Here is a 16593-nt window from a genome sequence, read left to right on the forward strand (position 1 = left end):
GTTCAAATTTTTTACGTGCATGTTGGATGGACGTCTCTATTAAAGGAGAGCCACCACTTGCATGGTAATTTTTTAAAATAAATATATACATTTCAAAACATTTTTTTGTTTATTGTATAGTTAACATATCTCCTTAGATGTATTTTAGAGCTTCTCCTATTAAAGATAATCTCATGCAGTGATACTTCTCGTGATCTAATCATTAGTAGAATCTATAATTTCGCTACTGTAATAAAATCTGTCCCTACCCTATATGAATGTAGATATTTGACGCGATTTGTAATTGCTTCCGACAGGAAAACAGCAATAGTTTAATTGAAATTTGTGGCATAGATTCCACGAATCTTATGACAGAATACTGACCACTCCAACCCCATCCGCATTTACACGATTAATACACAAGCTTAGGTGTGACAATGCATTTGTCACTTGTTCAAATTCATCCTGAAACACTATACACTAAATAATCGAATATGGCTTCGTGGGTCGATGATGCTAGCAGCAACGAGACTGCAATTATCACTTGTTTTGTTGCTGTATTTGTCGTGGTCTATTTCGCATGGAATGAAAACAAATCAAGTAAAGCAAATGCTAAATTGCCACCAGGACCTCGGGGCTTGCCAGTAGTCGGATACCTCCCATTTCTTGGAACTACTGACTTACACAAGACATTCACGGAGTTATCTGGAGTTTATGGTCCGATCTTCAAGATTTGGCTTGGGAATAAATTGTGTGCAGTGGTGAGCTCGCCTGCCCTAGTTAAACAAGTGGTCCGTGATTAAGATACAACATTCTCAAACGGCGACCCACCGATCGCTGGAACTGTGACCACCTACGGTGGCAATGATATTGCACTTTCCAATTATGGTCCCGAATGGAAAAAGTTGCGAAAATTATTTGTGAGCAAGATGATGAGTAATGCAACCCTTGATGCTTGTTATGCTCTAAGAAAACAAGAGGTTAAAAATACTATCAGGGATTTGTACAACAACAATAAGGATAATATTGGCAGTGGCAATGGCAAGCCCATTGACGTTGGTGAATTGTCGATTTCAACTTTGGTACGTGTTATGCAGAACATGCTGTGGGGTCAAGCATTGGAAACAAGAGAGAAAGAGATTACTAATCTCGGGGCTAATCTTGCAGAACTCATGGTGCTACTGGGAACACCAAATATTTCGGATATTTTTCCAGTGCTTTCATGGCTTGACATGCAAGGTATAGAGAGAAGAGCTGAGAAGATTTCTCTATGGTTTGAAAATATTATCAATTCTGGTGTTGAACAGTATAGAAACAAGTTTTCTGTTGTTAAAGGTGAAGAAGCTGCAGCAGGAAAAAATATTGAACGATCAAGAAATAAGGACTTCTTGCGGTTACTGTTGGAGCTTCAGGAAAATGAAGATAGTGCTTCATCTATTAGCATGTGTGAAGGAAGCTCACTATTCGAGCAATTCAGTGAAGCCACATCAGCAGAAGATTATAGTGAAATAAAGGAGTTCAGCTGAGTTGGTTGAAATGTCGTTATACAGCTCATAGTTCGTTATGAAGAATTAGTTAGTTACATGTAGAAATCACGTGTGAGAACTTTGTATATAAACGTGAGCTTGTAAACAATATCAATTTAATTGAATACACTGGAAATTTTTCATAGTTTTATTTTCTCAGAGATTTTCCATTAAACCAAACAGTCTATCTCTGTTATTTTACAGATGAACCAACTAAAGGCCGTGCTCGTGGTATGTTAAGCAACTAGACACAAAAAGTTGTAAAATCACAGCGATATATTTGCGCGAGGCCGCGAGTGATGTTTTGCCTCGAGACCTCTCAATTTTATCTTACGGTAAAAAATGTTTTTCAACTTTTTTTTTAATTAGAATTTTATTGCAATTTATTTAACAGGACATAATTGTGGCCGGAACCGACACCACAACTACGATGGTGGAATGGACAATGGCAGAGTTGATGCAACATCCACAAGTAATGAAGAAAGTTCAAGAAGAATTAGCTCAAGTTGTGGGCATGGACAGTTGTGTTGAAGAATATCACTTGCCTAAAGTAAAGTATTTAGATGCTGTGGTGAAAGAAACATTTCGTTTGCATCCTGCGTTGCCCTTATTGGTACCTCGCACGGCAAGCCAGAACAGCAATATTGGTGGCTATACCATTCCCAACGACACTAATCTTATGTTGAATGTTTGGGCTATTCACAGGGATCCTCAACTTTGGGATAATCCCTTAGATTTTCGACCTGAGAGGTTCTTGAATGATGATATCATAAGCAAATTCAATTACTCGGGTAACAATTTTCAGTACTTGCCATTTGGTTCTGGTAGAAGGATGTGCGCTGGCATTGCTCTAGCTGAGAGGATGTTGATGCTTGTTCTGGCTTCGTTGTTGCACTTGTTTGAGTGGAAATTGCCCCCGGGCACAAAGCTAGACTTATCTGAAAAGTATGGGATTGTCATGCGGAAAAAAGAGCCTCTGATTGCTATTCCAACACCAAGGCTACCAAATTCAGATCTCTACCAGTAAGATCAAAATGGTTGTTATGATATTATTTCCCATTGTATTGGAAGATTTTTGTGTGATTTGAAGTTCAATCATAATAAAATATTTTAATAAAATGTCCTCGGTTGCTAATTTTTCAATAGTATACTCTATCATCGTTTCTAACTGTCTTTTAGAGCCATTTGGTCTAATTTATTTTTGAATTAAAATCCATAAGTATTTAAATTTTTGAATTATATTAGGAATTATCTGGAGTGTATGGTCTGATCTTCAAGCTCTGGCTTGAACAAAAATTATGCATGGTCGTGTACACGCTTTCCCTAATTAAGCATGAGGTTCGTGATCAAGGCACAACATTCACTCCCTGCGACCCAACAATCGCTACATTGTTTGCCACCTATAGTGCCAACGATATTGCACGGTCCAATTATGGTCCCCAATCGAAAACGTTGCGCAAATTATTTCTGGGCAAGATGATAAGTAACGCAAGCCTTGATGCTTGTTATGGTCTAAGAAAACAAGAGGTTAAAAATACTATCAGAGATATATATAAAACAACAACCGAAAAAATTGAGCAAATCATGTGTAGGCAAGATGACAAGTAACGCAAGCCTTGATGCTTTTTATGGTCTAAGAAAACAAGAGGTTAATATATATATATATATATATATATATAAATTGGCATTGTCAACTTTAGTATGTTTTATTCAGAACCCGCTGTGGGTTGACGCTAGCATGCTTGCGTTAGGAGACGAGGGGACCAATCTTGGGGCTGAGCTAAAATATAAGCTTGTAGAGATCATCTTGCTAATGGTACTGTTTTCCGATGCTGGTTTAATTCATGGTATAAAAAGGAGAACAAAGAAGATTTTTCTATGCTTTGAAAATATTATAATTTTTAGTTTATAATTTTTAATAAAATCTCTCATTAATAGCCAAACAACTAAAATTTTTGTAAAGCTTTTGTGGACTTTTGATCGCGTATGGTGCCAATGTATTGCGCGGTCCTATTATGGTTCCAAATGGAGAAAGTTGCACAAGTTTTTTGAGTACCAGAAGATCAGTAATGTAAGCCTTGATGGTTGTTATGGTCTAAGAAAACAAGAGGTTAAAAATTCTATCTGGGATTTTTATAACAACAACAAAATTGGCAAGCCCATTGACATTGGTGAATTGTCAGTTTCAACCTTGGTAAGTGCGATTCAGAACATGCTGTGGGGTGAAACGCTTGAAATAACAAAGAAATGGATTTACTAATATTGGGGCTGGGCTAAGATTTAAGCTTGCAGAACTCACGGTGCTAGAGGGAACACCGAATATTTTGGATATCTTTCCAGTGCTTTCATGGTTTAATATACAAGGTTTTCAGAGAATAGCAAAGAAGCGTTCTCTATGGTTTTAAAATATTATCAATTATACTGCTGAACGCTATAGAAACAACGTCTCTATTGTCAAAAGTGAAGAAGCAGCAGCAGCAGGGAACAATTTTGAAGGAAGGAATGAGGACTTGGTGCAGTTACTCTTGGAGCTTCAAGGTAAAGAAGACAATGCTTCATCAATTAGCATGACGCAATTTAAGAGCTTGCTCGTGGTATGTTGCGCAACTAGCCACAGACAGTTACAGAAACTGAGTTTGGCAGATTACGACCATTTCTGGTGATTACATAATTATTTGTGGCTGTTTTTTTTTTTAATTGTAATTTTCTTAACAGGATATAATTTAGGGTGGAACCAACACCACAACTATAATGGTGGAATGGACAATGGCATAATTGAAACAGCATCCACAAGTAATAGAGAATGTACAGGTAGAACTAAATCGGGCCGTGGCCATCGACAGCCATGTTGAAGAATTTCACCTACCTAAGTTAAAATATTTAGATGCTGTGGTGAAAGAAACATTCTGCACTGTAATATAATACATGAATCATATGTCCTCTATTGTTTTTTTATTTTTCTCTTTTTTTCAATAGCTTAATCTATCATTAAAATCTTCTGAAATTCTAAATTAATATACATTCAACCTAGAGTTCAAGCCAAAGTTTTATTGAGCATTAAAAAAAATATATCTACGACAAAAAATTTTGCGGAGTATAAATTAAAAATTATGCGCCTACTAAGAGACAAAAAATAAATGATACACATTAACCAATCAAAGGCGAACAAGAGATTATTAACAATAACCTAATAATAAAATTGTAAGGAATAAAAAAGAAATGGTACCTAGAAACACATCACAGCCATTTAAGCAATCACTTACCCATAAAATCCAAACATATAAACTTGGGGGGGGGGGGGGGTCATGATACCTTTGGGTTTCATGATAATCAAAATTGCAATACCATTAAAGACTCAAAAATAAAAAAAAATCATAGCCAATAAAAGAGAAAAAATAACCCACAAAAAATCATCAAGAAAATAAATTTGAGAGTAAGAGAAGATATTAATTAAACCCTGGGTTGCCTTGGAACCACGGCTTTGGCTTCCATTTTTCAATTCTTGGCGACAAATAATTTCTTGTTTGTTTACAAAGATGACGGCTGATTAATGAAGCTCTATTAACAATGAATGAATCAAAAAACTGGCGCCTTGAAAAGACTAACGGTCATATTTTTCAACTCCGAATTAGTGCCGTTTGATGAGTCCTTGCCAAAACAATCACTCGGCAAATAACAATCATTTTTCAACCAGCAAAACTCATTCATTGTATTTCACCTTAGTCAAGATTTAAAAATTGTTTCAAAATAAGCCTAGTGGTTAGAACCCAAGCGTCACAATTTTGAGGTCATGGGTTTGAGCCCCCACAACGTATTGTGGGGGTTAATTTTCTTCTTCAATTTGAGTGAAAATAGTTCTCTCCCTTTCAAAATGTGGGTGGATTGGACGTCCCTCAAATATTAGAGAGGGTTAAAATTTGGATTGTACTATATAAGATTTATAAATTAGTCTCAGTAATTGTCTGATTGTAAATATCAATATACTAATCTAATTAAATATGAGTTGTAATATGAGCGTTAGTCTCATGTAATTAAAAAAAAATTGTTTCAAAATAGGATTCTTAAAATGTTGGGGAAATGGCCATCAATATCCCCAACTTTCCAAAAAGAGACACAAAGACCCATTTTGACCATAATACCCTTTACTTCTATTATCCCCAAAAAATTGACTCTAATGTTTTATAATAAATAAAAATATAACATTAAAATAAATGTAATAGTATATACATTTTAAAATAGTTTCAATATTTAAAAACTATTTTAATATTTTAAATCCTATTATATATATATATATTCAAGTAAATTTTATAATAAATAGAATCATAATATTGAAATAAATGCATTAAAATTTAAATTATTTTTAATATTATGTAAAATAATAATTTTATCATTATAAGTATATGAGAATTTTTTTAATTGTAGAATGTATTTAATGCAAATATTTATTTAAAATCTCTACAATAAATAAAAATATACTATTAAAACAAATCTCTACAATATATACATACATACATATACATTGGCCTGGTATTTTATTTTTCATTTTTAAACTTATTAAATCCTCTAACTATCATTTGATTTTTTTTTCAATGATGAAGAGGCCATTGCCGGATAAATTATTAATATCAACTAGTTCTACAAGAATGTCCCTTTTTAAAGGAAGATCATTCTCTCTCTCGAAATTTTTTATCTTGTGCTACAAACTAAAAACTTATGCCATTTCATTAACCACAGAGATCTTTGAGGAAATGATGCTTCGCGCCCCCCCCCCCCGGCGGCGCCAAAAAGTGTCCTTCGATATTTTGTGAAGGCTAATACATCGATGAATCTAGATTTCTTTAAATTTTTTGTTTTACTCAATTCGAGATAATAAATAGTTTATCTTTATTAAATCTTTACTTTAACAATGATAGATATTCAATCCATGCAAATATCTATCATTGTATGAGCTGATTGCGTGGAGGGAGCGGTAATTGAAATCTAATTGAAAACAGCAGAAGGCTGTTCTTGACAGATCTCAAATATATTACGGACACGTTGGGAGACATCTCTATCATAGATATCCCCATGCAGTGATATTTGTCGTGATCTAATTTTTAGTAAATCTGTAAGAGAGATTGTAACATCTTTCAAGTTTTTGGTTTGATATTCTGGACGAAAACAGTTTGCCGTTTCTTGAGCAAACGGCTAACCGTTTAAGTCCAGAGACCATATTTGCTGTTCTAGAGAAAACGGCTCACCGTTATTGAGAAAACGGCTAACCGTTTATTTACAGAGAGCAACGTATTTAATATTCTGGAATAAAACGGCTCACCGTTTATTGAGAAAACGCCTAACCGTTTATTTTCGGAAAGGCGTCAATTAGAAAAACGGTTAGCAAGAATGAAAATTTCAATTGACAATCGATGCAAATTCAAACCAAAAGAGTGTCTTCGAAGAAGTACCATTTCTAATGGTTGTATTCCTTCAAATAAACATCTTCTTCATTAAAGAAATACACACAATTAGATAGATAATCAGATTTTGACAGGTTTCTTATATGTTCTGGAAATACAATCTTATTTGCTAGAGATTGTATTCAAGATTTGTTATATCTTGGGGGTAATTTGCCATTAAAACTATATAGCAAACCAAGATTGGTGAGGGCAAATAAAACCTTAAAGGAAAGTATGCAAACACGTCTCAAATCCTATGAAACTTTCTTTGTTCTTTGCCTCCATATTCTTATTATTCACTAACAAAATCCCCATGCAGTGATATTTGTCGTGATCTAATTATTAGAAAAATCTATGATTTCGCTACTGTAATAAAATTTGTCACTACTCTACATTAATCTAAATGTCTGATGAGATTTGTAATTGCTTCCGACGGGAAAACAGTTAATAGGTTGATTGAATATATGTGGTAAAGATTCCACGTATCTCACGACAGAATGCTGACCACTGGAACCCTATCTACTTTTACGCGATTAATTCACGAGCTTAGGCACGACAATTGCAATACAAATTATCCCCTCATCATATATTTCGTTAAAATTCATTCTGAAGCAGTAAAACTAAACAATCGAATATGGCTTTGAGGGTCGATGATGCCAGCAGCAATGAGAGTGCAATTATCACTTGTTTAGTTTCTGTGCTTGCCGTGGCTTATTTCGCATGGAATGTGAAAAAATCAAGGAAAGCAAATGCTAAACTGCCACCAGGACCTCGCGGCTTGCCTGTAGTCGGATACCTCCCATTTGTCGGGACTACTGACTTGCACAAGAAATTCACGGAATTTATTTTACTATTATATTTATATTCAAAATAATTTTAATTAGCTTTTAAAATTAATGATTTTAGGAAATTATAAATAAAGGTAACTAAGAATTCTCTTAATGTAATATATTATTAATTAGTTTAAAAATACAAATTTATTAATTAGAGAAATTATTAGTGAATTTAAATTAATGATCTTAATGATTTGTTTGTACGATTGCCCCCAATCAAAGGTAATTTTCCTAAAAATTATTAGGAAATTAGAGAAATTTAATTTTTTAGTGGGTTCAATTGCCCACACACCCCGACTGAAGCATGTTTTACAATATGTACTCCGTTTGTCGGCAGGAAAATAAAGGTCTTGACACATGATCACTTCATTCCTTTATTTACTTTGCTAACGCAGATTTTGAGGTATTAAAACAAATAATAATTGAATATGACTTTGTGGGTCGACGACGCCAGCAACGAGGAGACCGCCAATTATCACATTTTAAGTTTGCTGTAATTGCCGTTGTTTTATATTAGTAGAATATTAGTGATAAGATAATTGTGGAGTTTTCATTTTTTTTAATATTAAAATCAAGTCAATTTATTATAATAAATTTAGTTGAATTTAATCATATTACCACATAAATTGAATAATAATAGAATTCTCGACAATATTTCAATATTTTAATCTCAAGCATTGGAGTGGCATTTATTTGTTATACGGTCGATTTTAGAATTTATAAAATTATTCGTTGCTGAATTGCACCATATGCTGCATCACCTGGAACTTAATAAACGGAACGTAGCGTTGGCACCGTTACTCAACATTCACTGTTACGACTTTGTGACATTAGAATTAAAATCTTTTCCACATTTAATTTGTTTATTTCCAAATTAATATTTAACAAAATGTATGTTAGCATTGTATGCCATATCTGATGGGTGTCGAAGCCAACAAAAATAAATTCCTACTCTAAATAAATTGTGTATAGTGATTGAGCAGGGTCGTGTCCACAGAGATCGGTAATTATTTAAATCCTTTTGAAACGTAAAACGTAAAATGGGGGAATTGTTGACAATAATAAAAATCAAATTAAAAATAACAAGAATGCAAATTAAAGTTGTAATTCAAATTGGAGAAAGCTCTGGTTGAAGGAATTAACTCAGCTTGATTCGACTACTGATCATTGATTCAAATATAAATTATTATTACTCATGAATAGACCGGTTATAGCTACTGAGACCCTCTAATAGCCAATCTCTCCTTAACTAGTCGATAACCAAGGTACGACCGTTGGTTATTTCCCTAATCAATAGACAACCCTAGATACGATCATAGAATTTAATCAATTGACAGCCTAAAAAACCAGAGAGACCCAAATCCTAATCAACACATATGATGATTCATTTAAATTAGATTGTTTATTCTCACAACACAACTCTCTGCTATGTTATTTGTCACAAACATTAAATTCTTTATACGATGAATCCTTTAATTGACAATAGATTAAGTTGATAATAAAATAGTGGCCAATTACCTAATTAACAAACATAATCATGAAAATAATTCAGAGAATAAACAAATACCCAAAAAGTAATAAAACAATTAAAGCACAAGAAAGATCTCACAGTAGTGATGAATCAAAGCTTCATTAACCTTCAACCAGAAAAATGGGTTTAGTTCCTCATAGAGAGAAGAGAAAAATTAGATCTAGGGTTTTTTTTTTCTCCAATCCAAAAATCCCCCCTTTTTCACAATTGATTCCTCCCTTAAATACTCTCTCTCTCTTCTCTTTTAGAGTTCTATTTAAAATAAAATACTAATATCTAAAATATTAAATTCGTAATTACAAAAATAGCCAAAAATATAAAACACGTTAAACTAAAAACTGCAGGTCCGCAATTGACAGCACGCGCCCACGCCTTATCAACAAAGTTCTTCTGCCGCTCATAATTTTCTCCAAGGGAACAATCATCCCTAAACATCATCTTGTAGCTCAATTTTATCACCAATCAATAGAATTGCACCTACAAAAGTAAATCACAGGTAAATCACTATTATTAAATGCAAAACATCGATATTAAGGGAAGTAAACAATGCAAAACTAGTGCATAAATTACACTCTAACAAATTCCCCCACACCAAGATGATGCTTGTCCTCAAGCATATAACTCAAGATTAATCTCAAATTTCCACTCAATTCTCATCTCAACTCATCCAAAAACAATTTTAAGCAAGCATACCTCAAGAAATTAAGTCGTTCAACGTTCGAGAGACAAGGATTTTAAAGCATAGAATTTCGTAAGATAGAATAAGAACATTCAACCACCAAGAAGATCCATTCAAAACTCAAGTGCAGCAAGATTTAATAGCCCTCTCAATAACTTCACTCCATGCACTCAAAGTGTTTAGGGTGTCATTTATCCACTCAAATCAAATCAAAGAATGCTATTACCATAAGCTTGCTCATATATCACATCTCAATTAGAGATGGCAAAACCCCGGGCCGGGTCCGGGTATTGCCATGACCGGACCCTGCCCGGATGCAACCGGTCCGGGTCCGGGTCCGGGCCGGGTTTTAATCCGGGTACCCGGATTTTATATTTTTTAATATTTTATGTGTATATATTTTTTATTTTTTGATAATTTTATAAGTTTTAAATTTATTTCAATAAAATTTGACATGAAAATATAAACTTTAAGTGTTTAAAACTTTATATATGTATAATAAATAAGTCAAATAAATATAAAATATTTAAAAAAATATATATTTTATAATTTTTTTTAATAAAATCCGGGTTCCGGGTACGGTCCGGGTCCGGACCGGGCGGGTATTTTTGCCACCTCTAATCTCAATCCACAAAACATGAATAAAATGCAAAAATCTAAGGGTCTTAAAAGGGTTGTAATGGGGTTAAATTGGAGAAATGAAAAAGAAAGGTTTATGAAAGAAAAAGAGATCAAAATGAGAAGAATGAACTCATTGAATGAACTTATGATATCAAAATGCTTATTTCTACTCAAGTCACCAAGAATGTAAATTTTTTTTTTTCGATTTTTCTTTTTCTTTTTCTTTCTTTTTTTTTTTTGATGAATCAAACAAAAGAAACGAACCTTGCACAATTTAATTCAAGCATAATGCTTGTTGATCTAATTGAGAAACTTTAATACAAGGTAGAAAAAGCAACAAAATATATCCACACAATGAGTCCAAAAATCTCCTTAAATTGAGGCTCAAAAAGAAGAAAAATGGTTAAGTCGACGGAGAGAATTAGATGGGTAATGGTTAAGGCTCAAACAAAGGTAGCAAATAAAGGTCTTCGGGTAGAGAAGGAAAAAAAAAATGCGAGAATAGAAAAATGGAATATGGTTTGCCCTTATCATTTTAATGCATAAAATCTCGTAATGTGGCTTCAACATGCATAACAAAGCAAGTTCTAGAATAAACAAACTAGGATTGATATTCACATAACAAAAATAATTAGAGCAAAGTGGTTGCTCATAGGCTCAAATCCTCACAAAGTTGGTAAATTTGCCATCAAATCATGTACACTCTTCAAATGAATCAACCATCAATAGTGGTGTAGAATGAGAAGAAGGTATGAGTGAGATATAAAAGGAAAGGTAAAAATGATAAGAAGTGAGAAATATGTATGTAGTAATATGAAAAGTGAAAGATAAAATGTGAGTGATGAAAGAGTATGATAGAATAAAAATAGATGTAAATAATTTGAGATAGATGGGAAAAGAGTAGTGAGAGAGAGAGGAAAAGAAAATTAATAATATATGAAGCATACTGCCAAAATCATTTAAGGATGAGTAGAGTGAAAACAATAATTCCAGACATCAATAATGCAAAAATCCCTCCCCCACACTAAGAACTGACATTGTCCCCAATGTAAGATAATCAAAGCTCACATAAAAATTAAAGCGTAAGGATAAAAGATTAAGGGCAAAAACTTCCCTGAATTGTGAGCTTTGATCCTCATAACGTCTATGGGCTTGGCGGGAATGGTGGGATAAATCCCACACTCTTGAAGTATGCGGCCAAATTCTGCTCCATCTTGTCACGGATTTCGATTCACGGGCCTGGAATGCAGGTCGTAGGCTGGTTGCGTTGCGATTGCTGCTCGGCTGGAGCTTGCTTGATGGACGCGGGATGGCACTGATTGTGTTGCGCGCGCGCGCTGGGGCTGCTGGATCTGCGCGCTGCGTGGGCTGTGTTGTGCGCGAGAGCTGGGCTGACGCTGGTGCTGCGTTGCGTTGCGCGCGCGGGACTGATGCGCTGCGTGATGGTGATGGCTAGAGCTTGCTGCGTTGCGCGCGGCTGGTTTCGCTGGTGGGACTTCGTTGCGCGCTGCTGGGCTGCGAGACACGGGATGCTGGTGCTTGCGCTCACGGGATGGTGCGTATTCCGGCGGGCTGGTTTGCTGCTGGTGTGCTGCAAGCGGCTGGAGAAGAAAACAAGTTCTAGAAAATTAGGGATTTTGTGAACAGTGAATAGTGAACAGTGATTTTCGATTTTTGGTTTTTTTTATAATAAATAAATAAATAAAAAGAAAGAAAGGAACGAAAAAAGAAAAATTTTTTTTTTTTTTTTTTAGTGATGAATCACTTTGAGACACTAAAAATTTCAGAAGTACTTTTCTAATAAGTACATGGGCACGCCTTATAAAAAATTTTCTTCTGACCAAAATAAGCAAACACATTAAATTTCAGAAGTACTTTTCTATTAAGTACGTGGGCACGCCTTAAAACTATGTTACTTTAAAAATTACAGAAGTACTTATTAGCTAAGACGTGGGCACGCCTTATCAAAAATTTTCTTCTGACCAAAATAAGCAAAATTTTTCTTTTTTTTTCTTTTTTTTTTGAATCAAAATTAAAAGAAGATATAACAAAAACCAAAACAAACAAATCATTTGGGTTGCCTCCCAAAAAAACGCCTTTGTTTTATGTCTTTGGCTAGACACATTTATGCATCAATCTCCATAATTGGGACTCTCGAGAGCCACATCCTCCACAATATTCACCGAAAAACCTTCATAAAAAGGTTTTAAGCGATGACCATTAACCTTAAAAACTTTGTCAGAGGTCGGGCTCCGAATCTCAACTGCACCATAAGGAAAAACATTAGTAACAATAAAAGGTCCAACCCAGCAAGATCGTAATTTACCCGGAAAAAGTTTAAGCTTAGAATGAAAAAGAAGAACTTTTTGACCAACAGAGAACTCTTTTCTCAAAATCATTCTATCATGAAATGTCTTCGTTTTTTCCTTGTAACAAACTTCCTGCACTATAGGGTTAATAACATCCACAGAAAATACTGAATGTTCCTCACTAGGATATTTCATGGCATCATTCATATTGAATTCTATAACCTCTCCATCAAATTCCATAGTGAGAGTCCCTTTATGTATATCCATTTTAGTCCTAGCAGTCTTAAGAAAAGGTCTTCCTAGCAAAATTGGGATAGAATTAGAGGAGTTATCATCTTCCATATCAAGTACATAAAAATCAGCAGGAAAAACCAACTCATTAACTTGTACTAAGACATCTTCTAATACCCCATCAGGATATGCATTAGACCTATCAGCTAGTTGAATTATCACACCAGTTTCTTTTAATGGACCAATATTCAAAGATGAATAAATGGAACGAGGCATAACATTAATAGAAGCTCCTAGATCTAACAAAGCCTTTTCAACTCTAACACTACCAATTTTACAAGGGATAGTAAACATACCTGGATCCTTGCACTTAGGAGGTAGTTTCTTTTGAAGAACTGCTGAAACATTCTCCCCCATGTGAACTTTTTCATCTCCTCTTAATTTTCTCTTGGAGGTGCACAGTTCCTTAAGGACTTTAGCATATCGAGGTATTTGTTTTATAGCATCTAATAAAGGAATATTTATCTCAACCTTGCGAAATGTCTCAAGGATGTCTTTCTCTTGTTCCTCCTTCTTGGATTTTGCAAATCGGCTTGGAAAAGGAGGAGGTATCACAATAGGTAGGGGTTTCGCTTTGGTGGGTTGCGCATCTTGAGATTTAGGCATCAATTCATTCTTCTCAAGCTCATCCTCTACATGCTTTGTCACTTTCTTACTAGGCTCTTGCAACTCCGTCCCACTTCTAAGGATGACAGCACTAACGTTTTGCTTTGGATTCACCTCAGATTGTGAAGGCAATCTTCCTAATACTTGAGACTCCAGGCTTACTGTAGTCGCCAATTGACTCATTTGGTTCTCCAAGTTCTGAATGCTTACTGTAGTTGCCTGCTGAAATTGTTGAGTGTTAGTTGCAAGTGATTTAACAATTTCTTCAAGAGATATACCTGACTTAGAGTTTGACTGTGGAGGTGTTGGTTGTCTTGGTGGATACTGTTGTGGGAATCCTGACGGCCTAACTCCATAGCTGAAGTTGGGATGATCCTTCCATCCCGGATTGTATGTTTGTGCATAAGGATCATACCTCCTCTGAGGCATGCCTGGAAATCCTCCAACTGCATTGGCTTGTTCAGCGGGTTCTTCTTGAAGTGTAGGACACATATCAGTTGAATGACCCATATTGTAACAAATGCCACAAGTCTTCACCTGTTGCACATTACCTACAACAAACTTTTCCACAAGAGAAGTGAGTTTATCTAAACGTTGTTCAACAGAAGAAATATTTACCTCATTCACATTCCTTAAGGTGGCATCTTGTCTGCTGCCAAATTGTTGTGCATTGGCAGCCATATTTGATATCAACTCCCTTGCTTGAGTAGGAGTCTTGTTCACCAACACACCTCCACTAGCAGCATCTATCATACTCCTATCCATCAATGATGGTCCTTCGTAAAAATATTGAATAAGAAGTTGATCAGAAATCTGATGCTGAGGACAACTGGCACACAATTGTTTGAATCGCTCCCAATACTCATACAAAGTCTCCCCAGGAAGTTGTCTGATCCCACAAATATCTTTTCTGATGTTGGCAGCTCTTGAAGCAGGAAAGTACTTCTCGAGGAACTGCTTCTTCAAACCATTCCACGTTGTAATCGATCCAGGAGGCAAGTAGTACAACCAATCTTTAGCTAGCCCATCTACAGAGAACGGAAAAGCACGCAGCTTAATCTGCTCTTCAGTCACGCCTTGTGGCCTCATACTTGAGCACACAACATGAAACTCCTTGAGATGTTTATGAGGATCTTCACCTCCAAGTCTACATATTGAATGCAGAGTGGTTGTTGATTCAAGTCTGGTTCAGCTAACTCTCTAAGAGTTCTTTCTACAGGTGCAAGTCTATCCATCACTTGTTCTTCTGAATCGCTAGATGATTCAACTAAATCAGGCACTGTATCTGTTTTAGAAAGCAAAGGCGACGAGGATCGTTGCTTAGCTCGCTTTGTCTGCTGTCTCAGCTGGCGAGCTGTCTTCTCAATTTCAGGATCAAACGAAAGTGTACCTGTACGAGAAGAACGAACCGTACACCAAGTAAAACGTAAAAAGGATTAAATAAATGACACCAATCCCCGGCAACGGCGCCAAAATTTGATGGGTGTCGAAGCCAACAAAAATAAATTCCTACTCTAAATAAATTGTGTATAGTGATTGAGCAGGGTCGTGTCCACAGAGATCGGTAATTATTTAAATCCTTTTGAAACGTAAAACGTAAAATGGGGGAATTGTTGACAATAATAAAAATCAAATTAAAAATAACAAGAATGCAAATTAAAGTTGTAATTCAAATTGGAGAAAGCTCTGGTTGAAGGAATTAACTCAGCTTGATTCGACTACTGATCATTGATTCAAATATAGATTATTATTACTCATGAATAGACCGGTTATAGCTACTGAGACCCTCTAATAGCCAATCTCTCCTTAACTAGTCGATAACCAAGGTACGACCGTTGGTTATTTCCCTAATCAATAGACAACCCTAGATACGATCATAGAATTTAATCAATTGACAGCCTGAAAAACCAGAGAGACCCAAATCCTAATCAACACATATGATGATTCATTTAAATTAGATTGTTTATTCTCACAACACAACTCTCTGCTATGTTATTTGTCACAAACATTAAATTCTTTATACGATGAATCCTTTAATTGACAATAGATTAAGTTGATAATAAAATAGTGGCCAATTACCTAATTAACAAACATAATCATGAAAATAATTCAGAGAATAAACAAATATCCAAAAAGTAATAAAACAATTAAAGCACAAGAAAGATCTCACAGTAGTGATGAATCAAAGCTTCATTAACCTTCAACCAGAAAAATGGGTTTAGTTCCTCATAGAGAGAAGAGAAAAATTAGATCTAGGGTTTTTTTTTTCTCCAATCCAAAAATCCCCCCTTTTTCACAATTGATTCCTCCCTTAAATACTCTCTCTCTCTTCTCTTTTAGAGTTCTATTTAAAATAAAATACTAATATCTAAAATATTAAATTCGTAATTACAAAAATAGCCAAAAATATAAAACACGTTAAACTAAAAACTGCAGGTCCGCAATTGACAGCACGCGCCCACGCCTTATCAACAAAGTTCTTCTGCCGCTCATAATTTCTTCAAGGGAACAATCATCCCTAAACATCATCTTGTAGCTCAATTTTATCACCAATCAATAGAATTGCACCTACAAAAGTAAATCACAGGTAAATCACTATTATTAAATGCAAAACATCGATATTAAGGGAAGTAAACAATGCAAAACTAGTGCCTAAATTGCACTCTAACAATATCATCTGTAATTTTGTCAGGATCGATCATTCTAATTTTTAAGCAGAACTTTTTGTCAATGGACAAACACCTCACACAGCTTGTCAGAGTTGTCCATGCTGGCAACAGCGT

At 35.0% G+C, this 16593-nt stretch overlaps 1 non-coding gene and 2 pseudogenes across 1 annotated transcript; all 3 read left to right on the forward strand.

Moving 5' to 3' along the window:
* Positions 1-473: 473 nt before the first annotated feature.
* On the forward strand, positions 474-2532 carry LOC18053378 (annotated as a pseudogene).
* Positions 2533-2623: 91 nt separating this feature from the next.
* On the forward strand, positions 2624-4427 carry LOC112100836 (annotated as a pseudogene).
* A 10194-nt stretch (positions 4428-14621) lies between these two features.
* Positions 14622-14728, forward strand: LOC112101257. The gene has a single exon (XR_002907384.1). It is a non-coding gene; the product is annotated as a small nucleolar RNA R71 (small nucleolar RNA).
* Positions 14729-16593: the final 1865 nt, after the last annotated feature.

The sequence above is a fragment of the Citrus clementina genome, unplaced genomic scaffold (assembly GCF_000493195.1).
Source record: "Citrus clementina cultivar Clemenules unplaced genomic scaffold, Citrus_clementina_v1.0 scaffold_2, whole genome shotgun sequence".
NCBI lineage: Eukaryota > Viridiplantae > Streptophyta > Magnoliopsida > Sapindales > Rutaceae > Citrus > Citrus x clementina.